Source organism: Mus musculus, chromosome 13, assembly GCF_000001635.26.
Source record: "Mus musculus strain C57BL/6J chromosome 13, GRCm38.p6 C57BL/6J".
Classification (NCBI taxonomy): Eukaryota; Metazoa; Chordata; class Mammalia; order Rodentia; family Muridae; genus Mus; species Mus musculus.
The window spans coordinates 78,199,378-78,227,054 of NC_000079.6; the positions used below are offsets into that span (position 1 = coordinate 78,199,378).

Sequence of the window (27,677 nt, forward strand, 5' to 3'; positions counted from 1 at the left end):
AGTCCGAGCCGGAGTCGGGGCCGCAGCCCGAGAGCGAGCCGAGGCCGGTGCTGCCCGTGCCGCCGCCGCTGTCCTGGCGGGAGCCCTCGCCCGGTTTCAAGAGTGCGGGGAGCTGGGAGAGTCGAGCAGGATCGGGACGAAGCTGCCGGCGAGGATCAGGGCGCTCGGGTGTCTGGGGGCCAGGTCCAGGGCCGGACGCAGCCAGCCATTCAGGAAGGCAGCGCTGGAGAGCGGGAGGCAGCCGGCGAGGAAGATCACACACTTTGCTCTTTTTGTTGTGCGGGTGGCGCCGGGTTCTCTCTGCCTTCTTCTTTCGGGAGGTGACGGAAGGGGGAGAAAAATACGAGATAATTCACGCCAGCGACGAATTCACAGCGAAATAGGAAAAAAATAAAAATCAGAAGAAAATGCTTGAGAAAATAAGGAAAAAGAGAAAGCGAGAGAGACATCCAAAGTAGGTCGAATAAATAATCCTCTTCTTTTCCTCTTTCTTGCTTCTTCTGCTTCTTCTGCTATAACACACAGAGCTAGTTAAAAAACCCTGGAGATCGCCCAAAAATGTTCTTTTTTTAGTATTTTAAATAAGTGCTCTTCAGCTGGGAACCAACACCCTCCCTCCAAAAAAAATCATATATATATATATATATATACATACATATATATATATAATAACGATAAGAAGAATACTGAGGGGTGCCTCCTCCTCCTTTTTTTTTCAAGTTTAGTCTTCTCTCTTCTAGAGGAAAGGAGTGAAAGAGAAAAGGAGGGAGAGAAAGAGGAAGGGCGACAACTAGTAGAATATGTAAGGAAAAGAAAGGGGGAGAGATAGGGCAAGAGGAGAGTGGGTGAGAGAAAGGAGAGGAGGGAGAGAGGGGCGAGAGGAGAGGAGAGGAGAGGAGAGGAGAGGAGAGGAGAGGAGAGGAGAGGAGAGGAGAGGAGAGGAGAGGAGAGGAGAGGAGAGGGACCAAAAAATTGAATGCGTTTAAACGGGAGGACACTCAGAGCAATGTTTCCGAAAGGGGGATCTGCGCGAATGTCTGTATATAGTGAACTTTGACACTACTATTGAAACTGACACGTTTCTATGGAGATCTCTGCCTTATATGGAGCTCGTGTCAAGGAGCCAAGAGAAGGGCTGCTGGCAACTGATAATCAAAGGCGACTGACTGGTCAGAGCCCTGAATGGGGGGTGGGGGGGGGGAGAGAAAATGGGAGGCTAAGGTTAGCCAAGCCTCCTTCACGCCATTGGTTGGAAAGTCCTTTTCCCCTCCCCCCAGCTACCTACAGTCTGGGATGTCGAGGGGAGGAGAAGAGAAAGTGAGGGGGGGGGTGCTTCTGACAAGCATAATTTACATTGAGATCGCCCTGCGCTGCTATTTACTCTGAGACCTGATTAGTATGGGTCGTGTATGGTCACACACACACACACACACACACACACACACACACACACACGAGGGGAAAGGGATGATGAGGGGAGAACGCGTTGTGATGGGAAAAAACGAGGAGAAAGAAATTACTGTATATCTTATGAAAACTTTTCAGAATTAGGTTTTATGAGCGTAAGGAGTGGCACTGAAAACGTTAAGAAAAAAATTAATGAGGAAAAAAACTCCATCATTTTAATGATTTGTGAAGTCTACTTGGTTTAGAATCTTAGTTCACATTCAATATAATCTTAGTCTGTATCCCGCTCATTTTATATAATTATGAAAAGCCTCCTCATTTAAAAATCTGAAGTATATCATAGTTTCGGAGGCGTAATTACGACAAAGCACACACATGAAACTGCAGCTACTGCCACAAATTCGATCCGAATCGATGATTCCTATTCATCCCAAAGATGATCTTAAAATAAACTTTCCAATCAATCCTCTTTTTCCTTTTTCATCATTTTTATTCCCAGGATGCTCAAACTCCAAACAATGCTTCAATGATTATTAATAAAGCATTTGTAACTCCTCATATTGTTGTGGGGCGGCTGTTAGTGCGGACAAGTCAGTCACAGGAAAAGAGCAAACGAACGAACGAGAAGACGGGGAAGAGGGAGAGGGGAGGAGGGGAGGGGACGAGAAGTGGGAAACGGAGGGGGAGGGGGAGGGGGAGAGGAGGAGGAGGAGGAGGAGGAGGAAGAGACTGAGTCTCTCACTCGCTGTGTGGTGGTGGTGGTGGTGGTGGTGGTGGTGGTGGTGGTGGTGGTGGTGGTGGTGGTGTGTGTGTGTGTGTGTGTGTGTGTGTGTGTGTGTGTGTTGGGGTGTGTGTGACTGAGACCCCATTCCCGAAGGTGATTGGTCGCAAAAGGAGGGGTAGGCAGGAGGAGCGGGTCCCGCCGCGGGCCTTGCAGGAATCGCTAGGTCGGCCTGCCACCTAGCGGACGGGAGCCGCTCTCAGGCGGCACGCAGCCGAGTCCCTCCTCCCCTCCTCATTGGCAACCAGTGCCTTTTCTCCAAACCAAGACAGCACTTTGAAAATTCTTTCAATGGAATTTTTTTTTCCTTGAAAGATGGTACTGGGGAAAACGATACTTCTATTAGTTACATATTCTCCAATCCCACACTCGCAACCCCCCTCGTTTTAAGATCGCTCTCATCCGCAGGCTCAGGCAGGCACAGGGCGGCAGAGTGACAAAGCCACGGCTGCCTCCACCCGAAGTGGGAGTGGGAGTGAGAGTCCCTCTTACCAGCCCTCAACTAGGGAGAGCGTAAAAGTTTGTCTCAAGCGTTCCGAGCGCCCCAAGGTAAAGGTGGAAGTAAATGGCCAAGTTGTATGGAAAGAGGTAGGGTTTGGCTATTAATACTGGTTCCCACTTTAAATCTCACTAGTGAGGGCTTTAGAAAGCGCTGAGTGTTTGGGGCACGCTTTGCGCTTTTTGGTCTCTGGGATCTACCACTTAGTGGCCAGTGATATATATTTTTTTTAAAGAGCAGAATAAAGACTTTCTTATGTATGCCCTTCTATTTGGAATAATGGAGACTGCATTCTGCGTGCTGCGGCCCATTGTACGCAGATGATGGAGAGGCGGGACATGGGGTGGCAGGGGCTCCTGGCCTTAGCCTCTCAGCCCTAATATTCGTGATCAAGTCTTCCGGTTCGTTTAAAGGTGAAATTGATATGATAAAAAAAAGGAGGGAAGGAAGGGAGGGGGGAGGGAGGGAGGGAGGGAGGGAGGAAGGAAGGAAGGAAGGAAGGAAGGAAGGAAGGAAAGAGGAGAGAGAGAGCGTGTGCGCGCTGTTTATATAGAAATTCTAAATTTTACTCCCCAAACAATCAGAGACAGGGAGTAGTGAGCAGCGGAACGCAGCAGAGAAAGGGAGGCTGGGGGAGGGAAGAGTCACAAAACAGTGGGAGAGGAAGCAAAAAGCAAGCGTCCGGGAACCGGAGGCCTGCTGGGTGCGGGGTCTGCATGCCTAGTCTCCCTCGGACTCTGGGCTGTACACGGTGGGCACCAGAAGTGAGACTCGGCCAAGCCCTGCCGTACCAGGCAAGTAACGCAAAGATAATCGTGTGTGTGTGTGTGTGTGTGTGTGTGTGTGTGTGTGTGTGTGTTTTGAAACTTGGGGTCTGTAATCTTCGATAACGTGGCTAGGTAGAAAGGCAATCGTTACTCGTCCTCGCCAGCCTAGATAAACAGTCAAGGCAGCCCAGGTAGGACCCGGAGAACTTTCGTCCGGGCCTGGAAGGTACGCCTCCTTGGAGGAGAGGATCCTTGCCAGCCCATCAGTCCAAACCCAAAACAGGTCCTCTCACTAACCTCTCCCACCCGGAGCGGGAAACGCTACGTGGGCAGGGGACCCGAGATTGCATCAAGTTTAGCTTCCGCGCGGCCAGCCTGCAGCTTGCAGAGATGGAGAAGCCGTGGAGCCCGCCGGCCTCGGCACCTGTGCCTAGCCGCGCCGCAGACAGGACTTCGCGAGTCGCGCTCAGTCGCCAGCCTGAGGTCGCCCCGAATAAAATAAGGCAATCGATGGCTGCCCGTTTGATGTGGGCGATAGTGTCAGCGGATTAAAGGGGACAGCGGTTCTCCAAAGCACAGAACCTCGGTGGCCGTGCAGAGCTGTGAGGTAGAGTAGAGCTAGATTCTACTCGCTGGGCTAGGCGGGCTGGGGGCGGGGAGGGGGTCGCCTCCCAGGAGTGGGAACCGAGGTTGTGTGTGTGAAAGGAAGAGCTTCAATTAAAACCAACAGGAACGCTCACCCACCCCACCCCCCACCTTCCCTGCGCCTGGCAGGGGCGCGCGTTTGCGTCAGAGGGCGCGCAGGGCGGGCTCGCTAGGAACGGGTGGGGGTGGGGAACGGACACGCGGGACCGCGCCCGGGGGCTGGGTGGGCTCTTGAATGAGTCAGCCCTGCCTGGAAGGGCTAGTCGGGGGTCAAGTCCCGCAACAAAGCTGCTGGGCCAGCCGAGACTCAGCGGGAGAGATGGCGTCCACACATCCTCACTGTGGCTTCTCCTTCCTGGGTTCCTACCCCGCCCCAAGCTTCCAAACTTGCAAAAAGGCCTCTGGGACTTAGATTGACCCCTAGAGTGAAGAAGTCTGCCTCTCCAGGCCTTGGGCGAAGCAGCCGGCTCCTCTGAAAAGAGATTGCAATTCTCAGTCTTAGCTCTAGGAGCAGGGATGGGATGCTGTTTGTTGGTGCTGCACACAGCAGGGGAAGCCTCAGGCTTTCCGAAAGGGGAATTGGTTGTGCACTTTTGAGTCAAGTGTCCCAGTCTCTTGTGATGGGGATAGCATGAAGCAGAGACTTTTTGAAGAGGGCCTTACCCACCCATGGGACTCGGTCTACTTAGGACTCTATCTCCTGGGATTCTGTGTTGCTCAGAGCAATTGCACACCCACATGTGTTCACAGTCCTGCCTCTACCAAAATGGCTTCCCTAGAGATCCAGAGGTCAGCTCAAGTCTTGTGGAGCTTTGGCTTTGTTTCTTAAAGCTGTGGTTTGTCACCAGCTATACTCGTCACTGGTCCTAATATCTGTTGTTGGATAGGTAGTTCATCTAAGAGAAAATGCTCGAATTTTTCCAAGGGCACCAGAGATCTCAAACTGAATTCCCACACACGCTCAGCTGCTGGACTAGGAAAAGCAGTTGCAATTTTCACCCTTTCCTCTTCTGTTTTCTTTTCTGAATTTCTTCCCTTCTCCCTATCCACTCTGTTTGCCTCGCACCAGTCAGAGCCCTGGGAAAGTTAAATTGAGTTTGAAAGTGGCAACTGGACCAGACTGTGGCCCTAACCTTAGCACTGTATGAGTCTTGTTAGTGCAGGCAGAGAGCAGGGGCATGGTGCTCTGACTTCTCCAGGAGCCTTGTGGGAAGACCAGGGGAATACCTCAGATCCATAGCCTTCTTTTTTATAATTTTCCTCTACTTTCCTAGTTCCCACAGACCTGTTCAACACACAGGGTCCAGTGCAAAAAAGAAAGTGCTCGGGTGGAGGAATTAAGCTGTGAATTTACTATATTCTTTATGAGCTTCTAGCATCGTGGTTGGCTGTTAATCACCTTTTAAAAAAGCTTGCCACACAACACTTGATCCCTCAGCTAGGCATCTGGTAAATAGCTGGTGGGAGAAGGGAGAATCTGAGGGGAGGGCAGTCTGTGGCTTTCCATATGCTAGGAACTCATGATCCAAGCCCCAGAGTCTGAATGTAAATGGTCTCTTTACCCAATTTACATAGCTTTTTAAATACAATTTTTAACAGGGTAGGAAGAAGGCTAACCTATTCTTCACTAATCCTTTGGTCTCTTTCACATTTGCAGTTTGCTTTATAGAATGACACCAGATCATGCATTTTAGGTTATTGTTAAGTCACACTGAAAAAAAAAGTAGCTTTGTAAAGACATTTCATAAATCTAGCTAAAGAGACACTGAAACCTACCAATGGTCATATTACAGAAAATTCTCTGGTACACCACTTCCATACCCTTAAGTCGTTCAAACAGTATTATTCTGTTTAGAGAAACCACAGGACAGAAATAGCACCCTTCTCAAGCTCATGTGGAGTGATGAACAAGCTTGCAAACTCTGAGAGAAAGGTCAGGTCCTCTGATCTTGATACAGATTTTCCCCAGAGAGCTTGTTTTAAAGGTATCAAAACAATTAGTCTCCCTTGGCATGAGATTAAAGCCAGGGAGAATACAGTTAAAGAAGATGCATTTAACATGATAGTGAACAGATCTTTGAGGGAACAGTGAATGGGTACAGGATTGCCAGCCAAGAGCCTCAGGCTAGATCCTAAATCTCTCCCCCAGTCCCAAGATTGAACTCAGTCAGCATGATAGCTGACCAACTGTAAAAAATATGACTATGTCAACATGTAAGCCAGAGTGGAAAGGGCAGTTTAGGATGTGGGCTTCTGCTGGCCTGAGTAGGGCAACCTAACTGCCCATAGGCTTCAATGAGGCCCAGAACTTGCAGGCTTCCATACCCACTGTTATTCTGGTAGTCTAGGCTTTTCTTCTTTGTCACCTTTGAGTAAAACAAGCTCAGAGATAAGAACTTCAACTTAGTGTTTTAGTTGTCCAACTCAAACCAAGACATTTATAAAACACATTTTGGAAAAAGATAAGAGAGATGCCTCCATTGTTCCTGAGCTTCAGGTTAGAGGGCCCAGGATTAACAACCTTAGGGGTGGGAGGACAGATAGCAGGAGAATAAGGCAAGAGCTGACCTTTCGATGCAAACTGAGAGGGAAAGCAACAGTCATTTCCAGTACATCAGTGAAGACAGAGGCAAATATTTACCTTTTTAAAGAACCAAGTCTTGACTATATAAGATCATTTGCAAAAAAGAGAAAGAAGGTTGGCTTTTTATGTTACAGTACATATTCTTTTATTTTTAAATGCTGGACTTGACTGAAGAATAACTACATGGCTATTCTTTCCAGAGAAAACGGGTTGATTTAGATGAAAAGTTGAAGTTTTGAAATGAGTTTAAAGGTTGTTAGACTATCCTGACAATACAATCAGCTGTGCTGTAATAATCATTTCCCTAATACTTACCTGTCAGAGTACCTATTTCTTTTACTACAGGATTAGCCCATCAGAGGTAAAGCTAAGCTGGACATTTTACTGACTAAAGACTGCTTGACCATGTTTAAATCTCTAATGCTCTTTTCTTCACTGACTATGATACAAACTAGTGACTGGGAAAAGCCCAGCAAATCTACTAACTGCAGTTATACTGCGGTTGTATTTACCTACCAGAAAATGGATCAAAGTGGTAAAGCTAATATTTCCTTCTAAACTGTCAGTAGAAAGACATGTTTATTACAGTGTCCTCCATCTTTGAGGGGGGAAGGGTTCCTGTAAAGTTTAAATGAAAAATGATGAATATAGTCCACCTCTGATACAAACCATACAGAAAAGTAAGAAATTATACCCTATGTTATGTTAGGAGATGTATGTTTTATTTACCTGGTTTAGAGGTAGAAAAATCCATGTCCCCATCCACAGAAGGAGTTAATAAAGTATTCCAAATGCATGGCCTAAAAAAAAAAAAAAAAAAAAAAAAAACTCAGGGTAGTTTTATGTTTTATTGTTAACCCTTTGCATGAAGTCTTCTGCAGCTGAAAGGAGAAAGCAAAGGGCTTTTGTGTTAGTTGATCCTAGGCTATTCTGGGGCTCAGGTTGATGTGAAAGGGATGAGGCGGTCACTTGAAATCTCCTTTTATCTACTCTTATTTTCTCTCTGGATCAGCAACTTTGAATAGACATCATCTAATCGCTCTTAATGGAAAGAAACTACGGGAGCAACACAAATGCCTTTGCTCCAGAAGCGAATACACGCCTGTGGCAGCTAGCTGAGCTTACATAGGACTGCATCTCTGCATACATGAGCTTAGGGCATGGGGGGGGGGAGCAAATGCACACTATATGTATGTGTCTCATACGCTGAGGGATTCTGTTGCTCTTCGTGTATATGTGTGTACAACACATGCACATTTTAATTGGAGAGCACATTGGGTGATACTTTTAACTGGTCTTCCCTTAAGCTTTTCCTTGCACTCAATTTCTGGCCACATTTCAGCATTATAAAAGCACAAGTCCATGAGAACTCAATTGTCAGCCTTTAAAAAAAAAGTCACCTTATTTCCTTTCTGTTTTCAGGCAGAAGTCATCTAGTAGAAAGGTTTCTCCTAGAGTGAGGCTGCTCTGACAGCCGGGATGCAGTGGTACCAAGCTTTACTTTCAATTTCTCTTGCTTCAAATTCGATTAGACAATAAATAAGTGGGAAGCAGGAGCCCAACTCAAAGTTGCTTAAAACTTTTTCCTCCTTTACATTTATATCTCTAAATCCTTGAAACTGATAATTGTTTACAAATTATTATTTTGAAATTAGAAATATTTTAGTAAGACTCAGACTGACTCAAATAGGACTCAGTGTGCCTTCCTTTTGGTTTGCTACATTTACTTTTAAAAAGAAATATGAATAGCTATCCAGAAAGGGACATTTGCTTCCTAGGACTGAAAGCAATGGCCCTTTCCCCTTCTTAGGAAGCACCCCCTTCATGTTCTTCTAAGCAGAATTCTAAGCCGAGGACACTGCTATAAATTCCATTAGGGGAAGGCTCTGTTACCAGGGCTACAGGTTCTCATGTCAACCTGCCAGCCTCTCTGCTCCCTGATATAGATACCCTTGGCTGTAGAGGCTGGGAGCTCCAGCGGCCCTTCTGCTACCGGCCTGCTGAGATTGCAGCTCAAAAGTTGGAGGCTGGGTGGGGGCAGAATAATCTCTCTTTAACGCCTCTCTTTCCCGCCCAGGATTTTGAACCCCAACTGACATATTTCCTCGGGTTTTTCTGATGAATAGAAGCACAGGAGCAACCCTGTCCACTAAAGATTAAATGAAGTAGAAGAAGCTTAGCCGTGGATACTTGGAAGTACTGGTGGGGTGTCAAACCAACGTTTAACACATTGTTTCCACTCAATGTGCATATATCCTGGACCGATTGGGTTTAATTTCAGGAAAGAAGGAAGAAAAAGATCGAGCAAGGAAAAAAGGTGAAAGGGAAAATGACAAAGAAAAGAAAGTTAAACTTATGAAGAAATCCCATTTTCAAGGGGGAAGTAGCTTTATGCTAAGAGTGGTCGGGGTCAGTAGCCAGGCATCCTGACCTTTCTGGCCTTTTCTTTCCTGGAGTCACTTTGGGAATTAGAAGCCGATTCTCTCAGATGAGGACTCAGGGCTCTTCTTGGGTGGGTGCTATTTGATTTACATTTACTTCTTAGGGACAGTAGGGGAGGTCCTGGGTGGCTGTGAAATTCAGAACCCACTTGCTTCCTCTTCATTTTGATTTAAAAAAAATAAATGGAAGGTTTTGGTAGCCCAGACTGACGCTTTTCTCTTATTACTTACTGCTCTGGAGAAGAAGCAACAATTTTTCTCTGTAGATATTCAGCTTGATGGACACTGACCTTGAAGTTTCGACTGGATAAGGCACCCTCCCTCACATCCTGGCCCCCAAATATCACCTGTTTACGCCCCTCCCACCTGCTCCTTTAGTTCCTGGGTGCAGTCCAGAGGGAGCAAACGGCAAGTCCGTTTGTGGCAAAGACTTGTCCACGCAAATTCAACATTGAATAAATTAACCTCAAACCAGCAAGTTGGGGTGTAGTAGTTTAGCAGGACTAATTGCAGACAATGTAGCTGAAATGACTTTTCCAATTAGCTGCTGGTTGGAGTTTAGTCGGAGGAACTGTCAGCTCCAACGATGGGTAATTGCTTTATTGCTCACAAAACTATCATCTATTTAGAACATATGTGCTAATTACTCTGGATGGGCGTCGACAAAGAGACCATAAATCTAATAGCACTTTAAAAAGTCTACAGTGTTTGTAAGTAACCCTAGTCCTTTCACTCTGTGATGGGGCCTAGGTTAGTGTGGCAGATGATTCTGGAAGGCTCAGGTTGGACTGGAGACACCAACGCCAACCGGTGCTCTGGTCAAACTGCATATGAAGAGCAAACGTCCTCTGCTTGCGTTCAGTGTGAAGGAGATAAATCACTATCATCACCACCAGACTCCCCACCCCCTTAACCGTACATCTTTTAAGTTTTTTTTTTCTCCGTAAAAGATTAGTTTAGAAATCTTTTAATTGGATTATGTTGGGAAATTAATCTCCTTTAGCCTTGGCTTAATTTATTGTGGATAGTGTCACGAAAGAAACCTTGTAACTGCAGTAAGGGCCATGTCCCTTTGTTTCTTTCCTTAGCGCTCCAAGGTCTCCCAGCTGCGGGCGACAGTGGTGCCTTAAAGTGTCTGGACTGAGAAAGGATGGAAAGACACATCTGGGTGGAAGGCCACAGGAGTCCCAAGTCTTTTTCCTTTGTCTTAAACGCACCCTTCTGTTCCGGATTCTGTAGCTTCAAATCCCCCATCCCCACTGCACCGCGCTTTGATCTACAATTCAGGGGACCTGCTACCCAGGAAGCAGGTTGGGGAGGCTGGAGGAGGAAGCGGAGTACCCAGTAGCGGACTTCCAGGCACACTGACTCCTTTGCTTTCTCTATCGCAATCTCCTCCTCCTGCATCCCCAGCTGGGAGCCAGCTATTAACAGATATTCCCCACCTCTCTGAGAAAAAAGATAAAAGAAGAAAAAAGAAACCCGTTCAGCTAGCTTTTGGCGTCGTCCTCTACTCAACTCTGTAGACACTTCTTGACTTGCACAGAGCTTGAGATGGGCTAGAGTCCATTCCTAGCACCGGCGCGTTGTTTTGGCTGCGACCTCCGGTTCTGCCTCCTCGCTGCGCGCGGGAAGCCGCGTTCAGCTTGACTAGGGCGGTAGAGGGAAGCGGAGGTAGAGCCCGGCTGGCCGTGCCTCAGCGGGAGATAACAACATCTGCCTGAAACGGGATACCTACTTTTGCAGCTCAATTTAGCTCTTAATAGCAGTCCTCTGAGGTGTGCTTAATTGATGGGGATAAAGGCGTAATGACTTGACAGGGAGACGCCAATGATCCTTTAATATACTTTTAAAAGAACAACAACCACCCCAAACACCCGCGGGTCCTCGCTCGGTAGGGAGTGTGTGGGAGGAGGAAGAGCGGGTCAGGCTGGGAAAGTGCGCTGAGCTGGTCCTACCTGGGGAAGCGCCTAAGTGCCCTGGCTCTCGGGAGCCAGCCGGCGCTCAGGCCAGTCCGGCCCAGTGTTTTCCAGTAGCTGCTGGGAGGGAAGGGCAGCCTAGTGAGCTAAGGTTGTCAAGTGTGGAAGGTCTGATTGGCAGTGAGGAAGCTAGAGACCCGGAGATGCTGTCCATTGCTAGGCTCTGGATTGCCTCACGTCTGCCAGCCTCCGCAGGCCGGGACGCCCTCCGGTCTGATGCCTGAGTAAGGGTCGAATGTGGGTGCTCTGCGGGACCTCACAGAATTCTGTCCTTCGGATAGCCTTAGAAGGTCTCGAGGAGCACGCGCCGTGTGAGAGTGCGTGTGTGCGCAAGCCGCCCCCAAATGCAGAGTTGGGACACAGCAGCCCTGAGCACGTCTAGGTCCGGGGCTCCCAGAGCCCTGAGACCAGACACTCGAGAGTTTATCTGCTCTGGAGGCAGGTCCCAAAGCTGGGTCAAAGCAAACCCTGAGCAGTTTCGGCTTAGGACCTCAGCTCAACTACCCTCTCTTCAGTAGCTTCCCTTTTTTTGGCCCAATTTCCCTTTGCGTAGTTCCAGATGGATCTTTAGGGTTAAAGGAATGTTAACTAGGCTCAGACTGAGTAAGGTTCACACTAGCACCTTAAGAAAAGGGGGTGGATAATCGGGTCTCCTTTTCTGTTTGCCCAGGATAAGGGCAGCAGTGACTTTAGCTGGTTTGTGCAAACCTCTTGTTGCACCCTTTCGAGAGGAATTACCTTAATGCTCCAGGGTACACTCGCACTGCACACAGAAGGAGAAATCACTCCTCAAATTGGGTTGCTGTAAGAAATCGCAGGTGTTTAAGTTGTAGCTATTGTCTACCTTAAGCACACACAACAGGGACCAAAGAATGTTAAGAAACTGACTTTCCCCAAATCCTCTTGTGGAGGAAGTATATGTTGCGGGGCTAGGAAATCTTCAAGGTCAAGAATTTCAAGACCTGAAATTAAGAATCCTAATTCCAAGTGTGTGTTTTCTTGGCGTGATTCCATCCTTCTGCGGGTCGCTGTCCAACCTCACCTAGAGTGATTCTGTCCCGATTCACCCAAGGTCCTAAGCCTAAATTCCTGGCCTGCCTGATGACTCCTACTCAGATGCACCCTTCTCCTGAAGCTGGGGAGGGGTGGGTTCTGGCTGAAGACCGGCTCTGGCCAGGGTATCCAGGCCTCTCAAAGGCCCAATGCTCTTTGGGAGGCCCTGACCTGGCTGCTGAGCACCCTTGTCCACGGGGTGGGGTGGGGTGGAGGGAGGTGGATCCTTGCGATCTCGGTGTAGGCAAATTCAGGCTCCTTCTCCTCACAGCCAAGGGTCCTTACTCTCCTGTGTAACCTCAACCCACAAAAGGAAGGCCCTTGGGCCGAATTATTCGGTCTGAGGACTAAGCTTTCCCTTCCTGGCCTGGGAAACTGTAGTCTCAAATTCCATTTTGCCAAGAGCTGCTTCTGCAAGGGAAGTCCTCATCCTGCCTCTGTCACAGGGTCATCACCAGGTGCTGAGTGCGAGTGCCCGGCCAAGCACTGCCAGAGTCTCCTGCTAGAGATCCTCGTGCTAGGCTGCCGCAGGGCATTAACAGGCCATGGTCTTGGTGGCACTGAAGGCCACCGACAGGTTAACCCTTGCAATGACAAAGTCCGCAGCTTGCTCAGGGGTATTCTGGAAGGAACCGTGGCCTGGCCGAGGGTGTGTGTGTGTAGGGGGGTGGGTGGGTGGCGCACGCTCCCCAAACCCGGTGCGGGTCCCTGGGCTCACTGGGACCTCGGGTCATTCTTGCTAAGTGCCTAGGAATAGGCCCCACGGAAGTGTAAGCTGCCCAGTCGACCCGCTGTCGGTTGAAACTGCTTTTGCAAGTCATTGCCTGGGTGTTGGCCAAAGCTTGGGGGCCTCGCAGCTCTTGAGGGCTGCCTGAAGATGCAACATGCCTGTCAATGGTGTTGGAAGGGAGGAAAAACCCGTAGGAGGGCACGGTTGTAGAACCTCAAAGCAGAATTTTCATTTTAAGGAAGATCCTGGGTTTAAGAAGCAGAAGAGCTAGTGGAAGTTAATGATGGCCTTCTATTTTTAATATCGATTCCCTCCCACCCCGCCTCGTGTGTGGTAGTGCACATGCCTGGATTGTGTGGAGGTCAGAGAACAACTTTCAGGATTCAGTTCTCCTTCCACAGGTTCGAACTCAGGTAGACAGGCGTGGTGACAAATGTCTTTTTATCTTGTGGGCTCCTCCTCCTATACATTAAAGCATCTATCTGAAGATTAGGGTGACACGGACAAACTTTCAGTGTCATTCATAGCATACCAAATCTTAAGAGTGTTTCCAGAGGTCGCTTTATGATCTCTCAGTTTAGGAAGATAATTTTTACTGTACACCAATACATTGAATAGCATCTTCCTCCAGACAGGGATGGGATGGGGGAACAGAAACACCATCTTCCAACCAAAGTGTTGGAAGACCTGACTGCAGAACTGGTTTTCCAGATGTTGTACTAGTGGGGCTGCAAGTGTGAGCAGGTAATACAGAGAGAGTGACAGTGTTAACAAAAAACCCATCTAATTAACAGTGACTTCATCTGATTGGAAGGATGAAGAAGCCTTTTTAAATCAATCCAGATTTACAGGCCTAAGCACAGCCAATTCATGAATATGGAGCCCAACTGGGGTCTGCTTTCTTTCAAAGATGTCATCTCAGAGGTAATAGCATAGGTGAAGTCATTTGGTTACACTGTAGAAACTTTTATAGTGCCTTCCTTGGGAATTTAATTCAGTGCTTCTTCATTTTATTAGGAACAGACTGACTCCATCAACTGGGTTCTCTCTGTTTAGAGGCAAGACTTCTTGAAGCAATTAGGTTTACAATTAGCATAGCTTTAGTGACCCCTGCCGCAGCACTCCCGTACATTAGCCATTTCTTCAAAGTCAGGGAAAACCTGGGGCACAATGTGCTTCCCAGGCACCAGGTTGGGGAACTAAGCACACAAACAGGGGATCTATTACCCAGTACCCAGGAGCCCAGGTGTTTGCTCAGTCTCTGATCCTGACTTCACTTTAAAAACCTTTTCTTTGATTCTATTTTGTCAGAACTGCCTTTAAAAAAATGAAATTTCTCCCATTGTGTTCAGTCCTTCTGTGTGCTTAGTAGTGCTGTAGAAATGTTAGGATCCAGGGAAGGAAGGACAGTAACTACTTAAAATTCTGTTAGGTGACAATGTTCAGATGTGTGAGATGTGTGAGGTGTGTGTGTATGTGTGTGTGTGTGTGTGTGTGTGTGTGTGTTTCTTAAAACTGATAAGGATCCAGAATTCAGGAGAGTGATTGAGGAGGAGTTAGCCTGGGCCCATAGTGAGTTCAAGGCCAGGCTGGACAGCTCTGTTAGAAAAACAAAACCCAACAGTACAAGGAGAGGCTAGAAGGTAAGTGTGGGCCAATCTTTTCCCCTCAGTTTTAAAGGGACCTCTGCCAAGTCACACGCCAGAGCACATAGCCTTCACTTCAGCATCCGTAGGAAAAGAAACTATCTGGAGTTCAAAGCGGTTGGAAAAGAACCATTTTGGCTTTTGCAACAGCCATGAATAGTGAGTGGTTATACATAGGTGAACACTGCTCCCTCTCACCCTCTCCCATCCCTTAACACACATATCTCTGTAAGATTTCACTAGATTAAATTGTTGACAGTTCATCAGTATCAGCAACAATGTAATTCCCCTAACCTTATTAAATCAATAACTACTAGATTCATGCATTGAATTAAAAATGCATCAGCATGGCCAGGAATTGTGATCAAATGGTTACAGACCTTGGGATTTAAGATGCCACTCAGAAACACAATGGGAGTTAGCATTTATTTAATCTGATAAAGTAAGTATTCTACAGTTTCAACATCCCGGAGTCTTAGGGATTTTTAAATTTATTTTTGTTTTTATTTGCTTAGTTATTTAATATCTCACTAAATCTTCATGTGTAACCTCAGTAATTATGACTGCCAGGAACAATACCACTGTGCTGTGACGTCATTACTTTTCCTTAGGACACATTAGCTAAGTAATTCTTTTGTGCATAGATTTGTACATAAAAAATATAAACTTAGATCATATGTTTTTGTTTGTTTGTTTTGAGGTGCTACATATCAAATTTAAGGTTTCATGCATACTAATCTAGCAGCCTGAGACAAGTATATCCCCAGTGCATGCTTTCTGTATAACTGAACGGGAATGTATCAGTAGACACTGACTGTAACAATTTTGTTTTAAAAAGAAGCCACATATATCTCTCAGCACTGTTGATGATTATAAACAAAATAATTATATATCACATTAAAATGCTATTTATTTATACAACCTGGTTTGCTTGGTGAAATTCACACTGTAAGGAAAAGAAGTGATTAAAAATTTAAACTCTTTAAACTTTATATAGCACTTAAAATTTTACATATGTCCTTAACATTGCATCTGAGGCATAAAGAAACACCTTCTATGGGGTTTACTAGGAAATATTATATAAGTTGTAGATTTGTATGTAGATTTACAGTTAAATCCAGCTGAGAATAGGACACTTCTAACATGTGGAAGTTAGATGGAAAAGGCAAGATTACATGTCAGCTATTCGACCATATTAATTAATAATGCAAATTATTAAAACATGTACCCCCCTTCAGTGTAGGCTAGAATATTTGGTACCAAATTCTAAAGATATAGTCATGACTCAGGTTCATCACACTGTGGAAGAAAAATATTTATTTGACAAAACAGGAGATCAACGGAAATCTATCCTCTTTAAATAAACTGATTCTCAGTGTTTTCCCAGTGTTGGTGAAGTTGTTGTCTGTGCTCTCCCCCAGGGCTCTTCCTGCTGCTCTCTGATTTGGTATAGAAAGCAGCTCTGAATGATGGATTACTGTGTCATTGCGGCCAGCCAAGGATTAATTTGTTTCATTGATTTCTCTTTAGGCAGATTGCCAGAATTTGCTGCTTCCCACCTTTCCTCAAGACTTGTAGAAGTAATGGACAGTAACAGTCTAAGACAAATCAGCTCCTTCCTGTAAAATAGAACAAGGGAACCAAGAGTCCTGAGAAAGCTGTGGCAAATATTTTTATTGGCATAGAGAGAAGAGCAGTTAATAAGCTACTTAATTGGCTTTAGAAACACTTTTAATGGAAAAATTTCTAGAATTGATGGCATATAGCAGAACATGTATATTGTAAGTAAACACTTATGTTTATGCTATAAATATTTTACAATTTGTAGCTCACCTGTTTATCTAAGGGAAGAATGTATATTATCTATGTGATTTGCAAATGCTTTTCTTTCTCTGCCAGATTTAAAAATTAAAAAGCATATTATGTAATTTTAAGTCAATTTTCCTCATAGGACTTTTTTGGGGTAGAATTATTTGATCCAAAAATATTTTGGAAACTCTGGACATTGACAGTTGTATTAAAACACAGAAATACAATATTTAAAGAAAAAAGAAACTCATAACGTTTTCTGATTCAAAAGGTAGTGTCTCCTTCTAAGAGAGAATTTGTAAAAATTAAAGAGACATTTTTGTGTGTTTTTCCAACCTAGTTTCCTCCAAGAATTTAAATATGATTAAATTATTATTAAAGTGATTTATACTGACTTGATGATGTTTTAACACATGCACTGTAATTAATCATTGCTGGACTTTTGGAGAAATGAGATTTCTAATTTTTTATTATTACAAAGTTGAGGATTTAAAACAAATCTTTATTCACATATGGCTATTTCTACATAATATATTATTAGAGAAAAGTAACAACTCACACGGAAGGCTCAGACTGCTTCGTAGACCTTTGGCACCGATTGTAATGCAGTTTTTAAGAAAAGTTCTAGCCATCATACCAACACCCTGAAAAAAGGGTCTCTGCAAATGCAGAATTTTAGTTTATGAGCCAAGATGGCAGGACAACTTCCTTTTCCTTGTGTTCTGAAACCAGTGGTAGCTAGTATTTTGCATACACTTAGTATCTCAGAAATATTTTTCCAGTTGCAGATATGAAATAGGGAGGCTGGTTATACAAATCTACTTATTTCTTTTCTGTAGTGCTGAAAATTATATTGATTTAATGATCTCAAGTTATACTTTTTATGCAATTAGTTGTGTAGTAAAAACTAATATTGTCATGAGCTAATGTCTTTTCCCCCTGCTAGTATGATGAGGTGGTAGCCCATGCTGCATCAGCAAATTTACACTTTTCCTGTGTGCTGCTGAGAGGAAAATGGAACATCTGTTTCCATTCCATGTCTGCATCATGAGACATTATGGTAGTATATAGTCAATATATTCTGCTAAATGATCTACACTTTCTTGTTGGAAAATTTCAGCTATATCAGAGGCACTTGGGTTTTACAGATAGGTTCCAGGTAGAAGCTACAAGGACCTGTGCTTTCTTTAAGATAAATTATTGCAGTTGTGACTTGCCTTAATAAAAACAACCAACAAGGCTTTCAGATGTTACTCTCACATGTTTCCGTTTCCCAGGTATGTGTTTAGAGTACATATTACTGGGCATCATCTGTCTCACCATTCTTTTGTTTTTGTTTTTGTTTTTGTTTTTGTTTTTGTTTTTGTTTTTGGTGGGGGGGGGTGTCGAGACAGGGTTTCTCTGTGTAGCCCTGGCAGTCCTGGAACTCACTTTGTAGACCAGGCTGGCCTCCAACTCAGAAATCCGCCTGCCTCTGCCTCCCAAGTGCTGGGATTAAAGGTGTGTGTCACCACCGCGAGGCTCGGTCTCACTATTCTTAAATTGGTTTATCAAGCTACCAATATAACTTGTTTTGTCTTCTTTTTGACTTTTGTGAACTTTTTGTTTTTACTGTAATGGAAGAGCAGAATTAATACAGCATATTTCATACTCAGGGAAGAGGATAACTACACTGAAGATGTATTGCTAATGGCAGAACCCACGCTCTAGCACATGCTGAGCGCATGCTTGCTGAACTGCATCTCTACTGCAATATTTACCTTTCAAGTCCAGCAGGAGAATGTTTGAAACCACGCAGAACTATTCTCATTGGTGTTTAAAATTCCAGAGAAGTGTTTTCATTTATTTTAGGTTTCGGTTACAGATGCTTTGGTGGTTACATAAAAGATGATTAAAAAGTATTTCATATAAAATGATTGAATGTATAGGTATGATTATAGGTATATATATTAATTTACTCTAAACTTGCTTGGGAAATAAGATATTACCAATAAAATTGAAGCCCTCTGGAATATGTTCTCATATGTCTTCTATTGACATGACTTTGTCTTAGGTTTGGTGATTATTATCTATTTGCCTTAAAAATTGTAGTTTAAAATGTGATATCAGTGATTTGTACTTAAGTAAGTAAATTAAAAATGTTGGATCTGTGACTGCTGTTAGAATGTCTAATCACCTCTGACTAGGCATTTCTCTGCTTTACCATTTTTTCCATGAAGTTGTTTTCTGATGTTATTGTAGCCATATGTAGAAAATAGAAATAATCATATGTCCTCCATATTAAGCAAAGTAAAAAAAAAAAGTAATGATAGAACTTAGCGAAGTTGGCTAGCCTGAATAAGAACATACATACAGCAAGTCAAAGCAAGATCCCAGCTTGGGAACCCATTTCCTCTTCTGTGGTATAATGGTTGCATGCTCTAGAGATGGTTCTCAAGGAGAAGGACTGCTATAGAAAGAGAGGCTATGGTGGGGGCCAGAGAAGAAAGGTTTCTTCCTCAAATATTTAATACTTCTGTAGGGGGAAAATAGTGAGGTTACATCAGCCTAAAAAGCTCATATAGAAGACTGTGTGTCCCCCAGAGCCTTTGAATCCCTCTTGTATTTTTTAGAAAAAGTTGCCGGAAAGAATGATAGTTTAGATACTAAGATAGTTTCTGCTACTCTCTTCGTTTTCAATTAATCTTCTGAGTTCTTTAATGTAATTGGACCAGGAAAACAGGGACAGCTGCAACTCTCTTTCCACACTGGTATCTAGTCTTTGATAAGTTCTTCCACTCAGGGCTCTAATTAATTTGTCCTTTTTTTTTTTTTTTCTGAGCTTATTCTATGTTCACCTTAGAAATGACTTTGTATGTATGTATGTATGTATGTATGTATGTATTATTATTATTATTATTATTGTTATTAGATAATTTCTTTATATACATTTCAAATGTTAACACGTTTCCTGATTTCCCCTGCAAATACTCCCTATCCCCTCCCTACTCCCCCTGCTCACCAACCCACGCACTCCTGCTTCCTGGACCTGGCATTCCCCTACACTGGGGCACAGAACCTTCACTGGACCAAGGGCCTCTCTTCCCATTGATGACCAAAAAGGCTATCCTCTGCTACATATGCAACTAGAGCCATGAGTCCCACCATGTGTGCTCTTTGGTTGGTGGTTTAGTCCCAGGGAACTCTGGGATTGCTAGTTAGTTCATATTGTTGTCCCTCCTATGTGGCTTCAGACCCCTTCAGATCCTTGGATCCTTTCTCTAGCTCCTTTATTGGGGACCCAGTACTCCATCCAATGGATAGCTGTGAGCATTCACTTATGTATTTGTCAGGCAATGGCAGAGCCTCTCAGGAGTCAGCTATATAAGGCTCCTGTTGGTAAGCACTTGTTGGCATCTACAATAGTGTTTGTGTATGGTGGTTGTATATGGGATGGATCCCCAGGTGGGAAAGTCTCTGGATGGTCATTCCTTCAGTCTCTGTTTCACACTTTGTCTCTGTAACTCCTTCCATGGGTATTTTGTTCCCCCTTCTAAGAAGGATTGAAGTATCCACACTTTGGCCTTCCTTCGTGTTGAGTTTCATGTGTTTTGCAAATATTGTTTTTGCAAATGTTTTTTGGGTGTTCCGAGCTTCTGGGCTAATATCCACTTATCAGTGAGTGCATATAATGTGTGTTCTTTTGTGATTGTGTTACCTACTCAGTATGATATCCTCCAGATCCATTCATTTATCTAAGAATTTCATAAATTCATTATTTTTAATATCTGCACAGTACTTCATTGTGTAAATGTACCACATTTTCTGTATCCATTCCTCTATTGAGGGACATCTGGGTTCTTTCCTGCTTCTGGCTATTATAAATAAGGTTGCTATGAACATAGTGGAGCATGTGTCCTTTTTACATATTGGAGCATCGTCTGGGTATATCGTTGGATCCTAAGGTAGTACCATGTCCAGTTTTTCGAGGAACTGCCAAACACATTTCCAGAATGGTTGTACTAGCTAACAATCCCACCAGAAATGGAGGAGTGGTCCTTGTTCTCCACATCCTTGCCAGCATCTTCTGTCTCCTGAGTTTTGTTTGTTTGGTTGTTTGTATTTGTTTTGTTTTTGTTTTTTGGTTTTCTGAGACAGGGTTTTTTCCGTGTAGCTCTGGCTGTCCTGGAACTCACACTGTAGACCAGGCTGGCCTTGAAATCAGAAATCTGCCTGCCTCTGCCTCCCAAGTGCTGGGATTAAAGGGATTTTAGCCATTCTGGCTGGTGTGACATGGAATCTCAAGGTTGTTTTGATGTGCATTCCTCTGAAGACTAAGGATGTTGAATATTTTTTTAGGTGCTTCGCAGCCATTAGGTATTCCTCAGTTGTGAATTCACTGTTTAGCTCTGTACCCCATTTTAATAGGGTTATTTGGTTCTCTGGAGTGTAACATCTTGAGTTATTTGTATATTGGATATTAGCCCTCTATCAGATGTAGGATTGGTAAAGATCTTTTCCCAATCTGTTGGATGCCTTTTTATGCTATCGACAGTGTCCTTTGCCTTACAGAAGCTTTGCAATTTTATGAGGTCCCATTTATCGATTCTTGATCTTAGAGCATAAGCCATTGGTGTTCGGTTCAGGAAAAATTCCCCTGTGTTAGAGGTTTTCCCCCACTTTCACTTCGATTAGATTCAGTGTATCTGGCTTTATGCCGAGGTCCTTGATCCACTTGCACTTGAGCTTTGTACATGGAGATAAGAATGGGTCGATTGGCATTCTTCTATTTGCTGACTGCCAGATGAACCAGCACCATTTGTTGAAAATGCTGTCTTTTTTTTCCACTGGGTGGTTTTAGCTCCTTTGTCAAAGATCAAGTGACCACAGGTGTGTGGGTTTGTTTCTGGGTCTCAATTCTATTCCATTGATCTATCTCTCTGTCACTGTACAAGTTCCATGCAGTTTTTATCACAATTGCTCTATAGTACAGTTTGAGGTCAGGCATGGTGATTCCCCCAGAAGCTTTTATTATTGAGAATAGTTTTTGCTATCCTAGGTTTTTAGGTACTCCAGATGAATTTGCAAATTGCCCTTTCTAACTCTGTTTAGAATTGAGTTGGAATTTTGATGGAGATTGCATTGAATCTGCAGATTGCTTTTGGCAAGATAGCCATTTTTACTATATTAATCCTGTCAATCCATGAGCATGGGAGATCTTTCCATCTTCTAAGATCTTCTTCCACATCTTTCTTCAGAGACTTGAAATTTTTATCATACAGATCTTTCAGTTGCTTAGTTAGAGTCACACCAAGGTATTTTATTTTATTTGTAATTATTGTGAAGGGTGTTGTTGCTTCCCTAATTTCTTTCTCAGCCTGTTTATCCTTTGTGTAGAGAAAGGTCAGTGATTTGTTTGAGTTAATTTTATATCCAGCTACTTCACTGAAGTTGTTTATCAGGTTTAATAGTTCTCTGGTGGAATTTTTGGGGTCACTTATATATACTACCATATCTGCAAATAGTGATATTTTGACTTCGTCCTTTCCAATTTGTATCCCTTTGCTCTCCTTTTGTTGTCGAATTGCTCTGGCTAGAACTTCAAGTACTAAATTGAATAGGTAAGGAGAGAGTGGGCAGCCTTTTCTAGTTTCTGATTTTAGTGGGATTGCTTCAACTTCCTCTCCATTTAGTTTTATGTTGACTACTGGTTTGCTGTATATTGCTTTTACTATGTTTAGGTATGGACACTTAATTCCTGATCTTTGAAAGACTTTTTATCATGAATGGGTGTTGGATTTTTTTCAAATGCTTTCTCAGCATCTAATGAAATGATCATATGATTTTTTCTTTGAGTTTGTTTATATAGTGGATTATGTTGATGGATTTCTGTATATTGAACCATCCCTGCATCCCTGGGATGAAGCCTACTTGATCATGATGGATGATCATTTTGATGTGTTCTTGGATTCAGTTTGTGAGAATTCTACTGAGTATTTTTGCCTCCATATTCATAAGGGAAATTGGTCTGAAATTCTTCGGGGCAGTGGGTGCCAGGGGGATAAAGGGAGTGGGGGAAAACTGGCATTCTGCCAGAGTTCTTGTGCTCTGGGAGAGTGGAGGTGGAAGGAGTGCTGCAAGCTTTCCAGGCAGCCCTGGTTGGGTGTCTGGTTGGGTGAAGCCAATGGACCCCAGCTCAGCAGGTGGTAGACAATGGACAATCCTAGGTATCAGGATCTCAGCCTGGGGCATCCCAGGCACTGCTGGACACTGCAGAAGAGCTGAGAACAGAATGGAGTCCCCGGGGGTGGCTCCGCCAGCCCCAGGATTGGAGGGAGAAGAGGGCAGGGGGAGAGGGAGGCACTGTGTGGTTCCCACAGGGGCAAGAGTCCTTTGTCCATTCTGTGGCTGGAGTGCAGGAAGCCCTTACTGCAGGAGGTTAGAAGCAGCTCATTACCGGAAAGCCTATCCCATTGTTCAAGCATGGCGGACCTTGATCAGCAGAGACATTCTATGGAGCTTTATTGTAGAAAGGCAGGGAGAAAGAGAGAAGGTAGAAAGACAGAGGGGATGGCCATGGCTACGTGGAGAGAGGGGGGAAGGGAGAGAGAGAAGGAGGGCTAGAGAGTAAGAAAGATGAGAGCTTAAAGAGAGCGAGAAGGGGCCAAGCAGCCTCTTTTTTATTTATTTTTTATTTTTTTATTGGATATTTATTTCATTTACATTTCCAATGCTATCCCAAAAGTCCCCCACCTGCTCCCCCATCTACTCCCCCACCCACCCACTCCCACTTCTTGGTCATTCCCCTGTACTGAGGCATATAAAGTTTGCACAGCTAATGGGCCTCTCTTTCCACTGATGGCTGACTAGGCCACTTTCTGATTCATATGCAGCTAGAGACATGAGCTCCAGTGGGTACTGGTTAGTTCATATTGTTGTTCCACCTATAGGGTTGCAGATCCCTTTAGCTCCTTGGGTACTTTCTCTAGCTCCTCCATTGGGGGCCCTGTGATCCATCCAATAGCTGACTGTGAGCATCCAGTTCTGTGTTTGCTAGGCCCCGGCATAGTCTCACAAGAGACAGCTATATCTGGGTCCTTTCAGCAAAATCTTGCTAGTGTATACAATGGTGTCAGCGTTTGGAAGCTGATTATGGGATGGATCCCCGGATATGGCAGTCTCTAGATGGTCCATCCTTTCGTCTCAGCTCCAAACTGTGTCTCTGTAACTCCTTCCATGGGTGTTTTGCTCCCAATTCTAAGAAGGGGCAAAGCGTCCACACTTTGGTCTTCGTTCTTCTTGAGTTTCATGCGTTTAGCAAATTGTATCTTATATCTTGGGTATCCTAAATTTCTGGGCTAATATCCACTTATCAGTGAGTACATATTGTGTGAATTCCTTTGTGATTGGGTTACCTCACTCAGGATGATGCCCTCCAGGTCCATCCATTTGCCTAGGAATTTCATAAATTCATTCTTTTTAATAGCTGAGTAGTACTTCATTGTGTAAATGTACCACATTTTCTGTATCCATTCCTCTGTAGAGGGGCATCTGGGTTCTTTCCAGCTTCTGGCTATTATAAATAAGGCTGCTATGAACATAGTGGAGCATGTGTCCTTCTTACCGGTTGGAACATCTTCTGGATATATGCCCAGGAGAGGTATTGCGGGATCCTCCAGTAGTACTATGTCCAATTTTCTGAGGAACCGCCAGACTGACTTCCAGAGTGGTTGTACAAGCTTGCAATCCGACCAAGAGAAATGAAAGTATTCCACGACAGAACCAAGTTCACACATTATCTTTCCAAGCAGCCTCTTTTATAGTGGGCTGGGCTATCAGGCAACTGTGGGGAGGAGGATACCTGACTATAGTCAGGTAACTGTGGGGATGGAGTCTAGCTAGAATGCCAGAAGCTTGGGACATTGACTGTGTGACTTATAGTCACAGAATTATGGAGTTGGGGGCTCTGTGGTATCAGGCATCTGACTCTGGGAATGTGGCTCGCTTTTCTGTCCCCTGTAGAGTTTTCTACTTGGTTGCCAGAGCAAGCCTTATTCAACAAAAATAGGCTGCCTATCACGGCTCCACAAAGTTCTCTTTCTTTGTTGGGTCTTTGTGTGGTGTAGGTATCAGTAATTATGGCTTCATATAACGAACTGGGTAGAGTACCTTCTGTTTCTATTTTGTGGAATAGTTTCAGGAGTATAGGTATTAGGTCTTCTTTGAAGGCCTGATAGAACTCTACACTAAACCCATCTGGTCTGGGCTGCTTTTGGTTGAGTGACATCTAATGAATTCTGCAATTTCTTTAGGGGTTTTTTGATCCTGATTTAACTTTGGTAACTGATTATATCTAGAAAATTGTCCTTTTCATCCAGATTTTCCAGTTTTGTTGAGTATAGACTTTTGTAGTATGATCTGATGATTTTTTTTTTTTTTTAGATTTCCTTGGTTTGTGCTGTTATGTCTCCCTTTTCATTTTTAATTTTGTTAATTAGGATATTGTCTTTGTGCCCTCTAGTTATTCTGGCTAAGGATTTATCTATCTTGTTGATTTTCTCAAAGAACCAACTCCTGGTTTGGTTGATCCTTTGTACAATTCTTTTTGTTTCTACTTGGTTGATTTCAGCCCTGAGTTTGATTATTTCCTGCTTTCTACTCCTCTTGGGTGTATTTGCTTCTTTTTGTTCTAGAGCTTTCAGATGTGCTGTAAAGCTGCTAGTGTATGCTCTCTCCATTTTCTTTTTGGAGTCACTCAGAGCTATGAGTTTTTCCTGTTAGGATTGCTTTCATTGTGTCTCATAAGTTCGGGTATGGCGTAGCTTCATTTTCTTTAAATTCTAAAAAGTCTTTGATTTCTTTCTTTATTTGTTCCTTCACAAAGTTATCATTGACTAGAGTGTTATTCAACTTCCATGTGTATGTGGGCTTCTGTTGTTTATGTTGTTATCGAAGACTAGCCTTAGTCCATGGTGATATGATAGGGTATATGGGATTATTTCAGTATTCTTGTATATTTTAGGCCTCTTTTGTGACCAATTATATGGTCAATTTTTGAGACGGTACCATGAGGTGCTAAGAAGACGATATATTCTTTTTTTTTTTTCTGATAAAATGTTCCATAGATATCTGTTAAATCCATTTGCTTCATAGCTTTTGTTAGTTTCACTTTGTCTCTGTTTAGTTTGTGTTTCCATGATCTGTTCATTGCTGAGAGTGGGGTGTTGAAGTCTCCCACTATTAATGTGTGCAATGCAATGTGTTCTTTGAGCTCTAGCAAAGTTTCTTTAATGAATGTGGATGCTCTTGTATTAGGAGCTTAGATGTTCAGAATAGAAAGTTCTTCTTGTTAGATTTTTCCTTTGATGGGTATGAAGTGTCCTTCCTTATCCTTTTTGATAACTTTAGGTTGAAAGTTGATTTTATTCAATATTAGAATGGCTACTCCAGCTTGTTTCTTGGGACCATGTGCTTGGAGAATTGTTTTCCAGCCTTTTACTCCAAAGTAGTGTCTGTCTTTGTCACTGAGGTGGGTTTCATGTGTACAGCAAAATGATGGATCCTGTTTAAGTATCCAGGCTGTTAGTCTAGGACTTTCTTCTTCTTCTTTTTTTTTCTTTATTATGTATTTTCCTCACATTTCCAATGCTATCCCAAAAGTCCCCCATACCCTCCCCCCCACTTCCCTACCCACCCATACCCATTTTTTTGGCCCTGGCTTTCCTCTGTACTGGGGCATATAAAGTTTGTGTGTCCAATGGGCCTCTCTTTCCAGTGATGGCCGACTAGGCCATCTTTTGATACATATGCAGCTAGAGTCAAGAGCTCCGGGGTACTGGTTAGTTCATAATGTTGTTCCACCTATAGGGTTGCAGATCCCTTTAGCTCCTTGGGTACTTTCTCTAGCTCCTCCATTGGGAGCCCTGTGATCCATCCAATAGCTGACTGTGAGCATCCACTTCTGTGTTTGCTAGGCCCCGGCATAGTCTCACAAGAGACAGCTATATCTGGGTCCTTTCAGCAAAATCTTGCTGGTGTATACAATGGTGTCAGCGTTTGGAAGCTGATTATGGGATGGATCCCCGGATATGGCAGTCTCTAGATGGTCCATCCTTTCGTCTCAGCTCCAAACTGTGTCTCTGTAACTCCTTCCATGGGTGTTTTGTTCCCAATTCTAAGAAGGGGCACAGTGTCCACACTTTGGTCTTCATTCTTCTAGAGTTTCATGCGTTTAGCAAATTGTATCTTATATCTTGGGTATCCTAAGTTTTGGGCTAATATCCACTTATCAGTGAGTACATATTGTGTGAGTTCCTTTGTGATTTGGTTACCTCACTCAGGATGATGCTCTCCAGGTCCATCCATTTGAGTCTAGGACTTTTTATTGGGAAATTGAGTCCATTGATATTAAGAGTTATTAAGGAAAAAATATTGTTGCTTCCTGGTTTTTTTTGTTGTTGTTGTTAGACATGGAATTATGTTTTTTGTGGCTAGCTTCTTTTTGGTTTGTTAAAAGAAGATTACTTTCTTGCTTTTTCTAGGGTGTAGTTTCCCTCCTTATGTTGGAATTTTCATTTACTTTCCTTTGAAGGTCTGGATTTGTGGAAAGGTGTTTTGTAAATTCAGTTTTGTCATGGAATATCTGGGTTTTCCCATCTATTATTATTGAGAGTTTTGCTGGGTATAGTAGCCTGGTCTGGCATTTTTATTCTCTTAGGGTTTGTTTGACATCTGCTCAGAATCTTCTGGCTTTCATCAGCTCTGGTGAGAAGTCTGGTGTAATTCTAATAGGTCTGCCTCTATATGTTACTTTTTCCCTTAGTGATTTTAATATTCTTTCTTTGTTTTGTGTATTTGGTGTTTTGATTATTACGTGACAGGAGGAATTTCTTTTGTGATCCAATCTATTTGGTGTTCTGTAGGCTTCTTTCATGTTCGTGGCCATCTTTTTCTTCAGGTTAGGGAAGTTTTCATCTATACTTTTTGAAGATATTTACTGGCTCTTTAAGTTGGGAATCTTTACTCTCTTCTATAACTATTACCCTTAGATTTGGTCTTCTCATTGTGTCCTGGATTTCCTGGATGTTTTGTGTTAGGATCTTTTTGCATTTTGCATTTTTTTGATTGTTGTAACAATGATTTTTATGGTATATTATGTGCCCAAGATTCTCTCTTCTATCTCTTGTATTCTGTTGGTTATGCTTGCATCTCTGGCTCCTGATCTCTTTCCTAGGTTTTCCATCTCCAGAGTTGTCTCCCTTTGTCATTTCTTTATTGTTTCTACTTTCATTTTTAGATCCTGGATATTTTTGTTCAATTCCTTCAACGGTTTGGTTGTGTTTTCTTGTAGTTCTTTA

General features: G+C 43.5%; 1 long non-coding RNA gene across 1 annotated transcript in view; it reads left to right on the plus strand.

Annotated features, from left to right (window-relative positions):
• A830082K12Rik (RIKEN cDNA A830082K12 gene) overlaps positions 1-27,677 on the plus strand; it is a 38,548-nt gene that overhangs the window by 1,361 nt on the left and 9,510 nt on the right. The window lies entirely within an intron of this gene.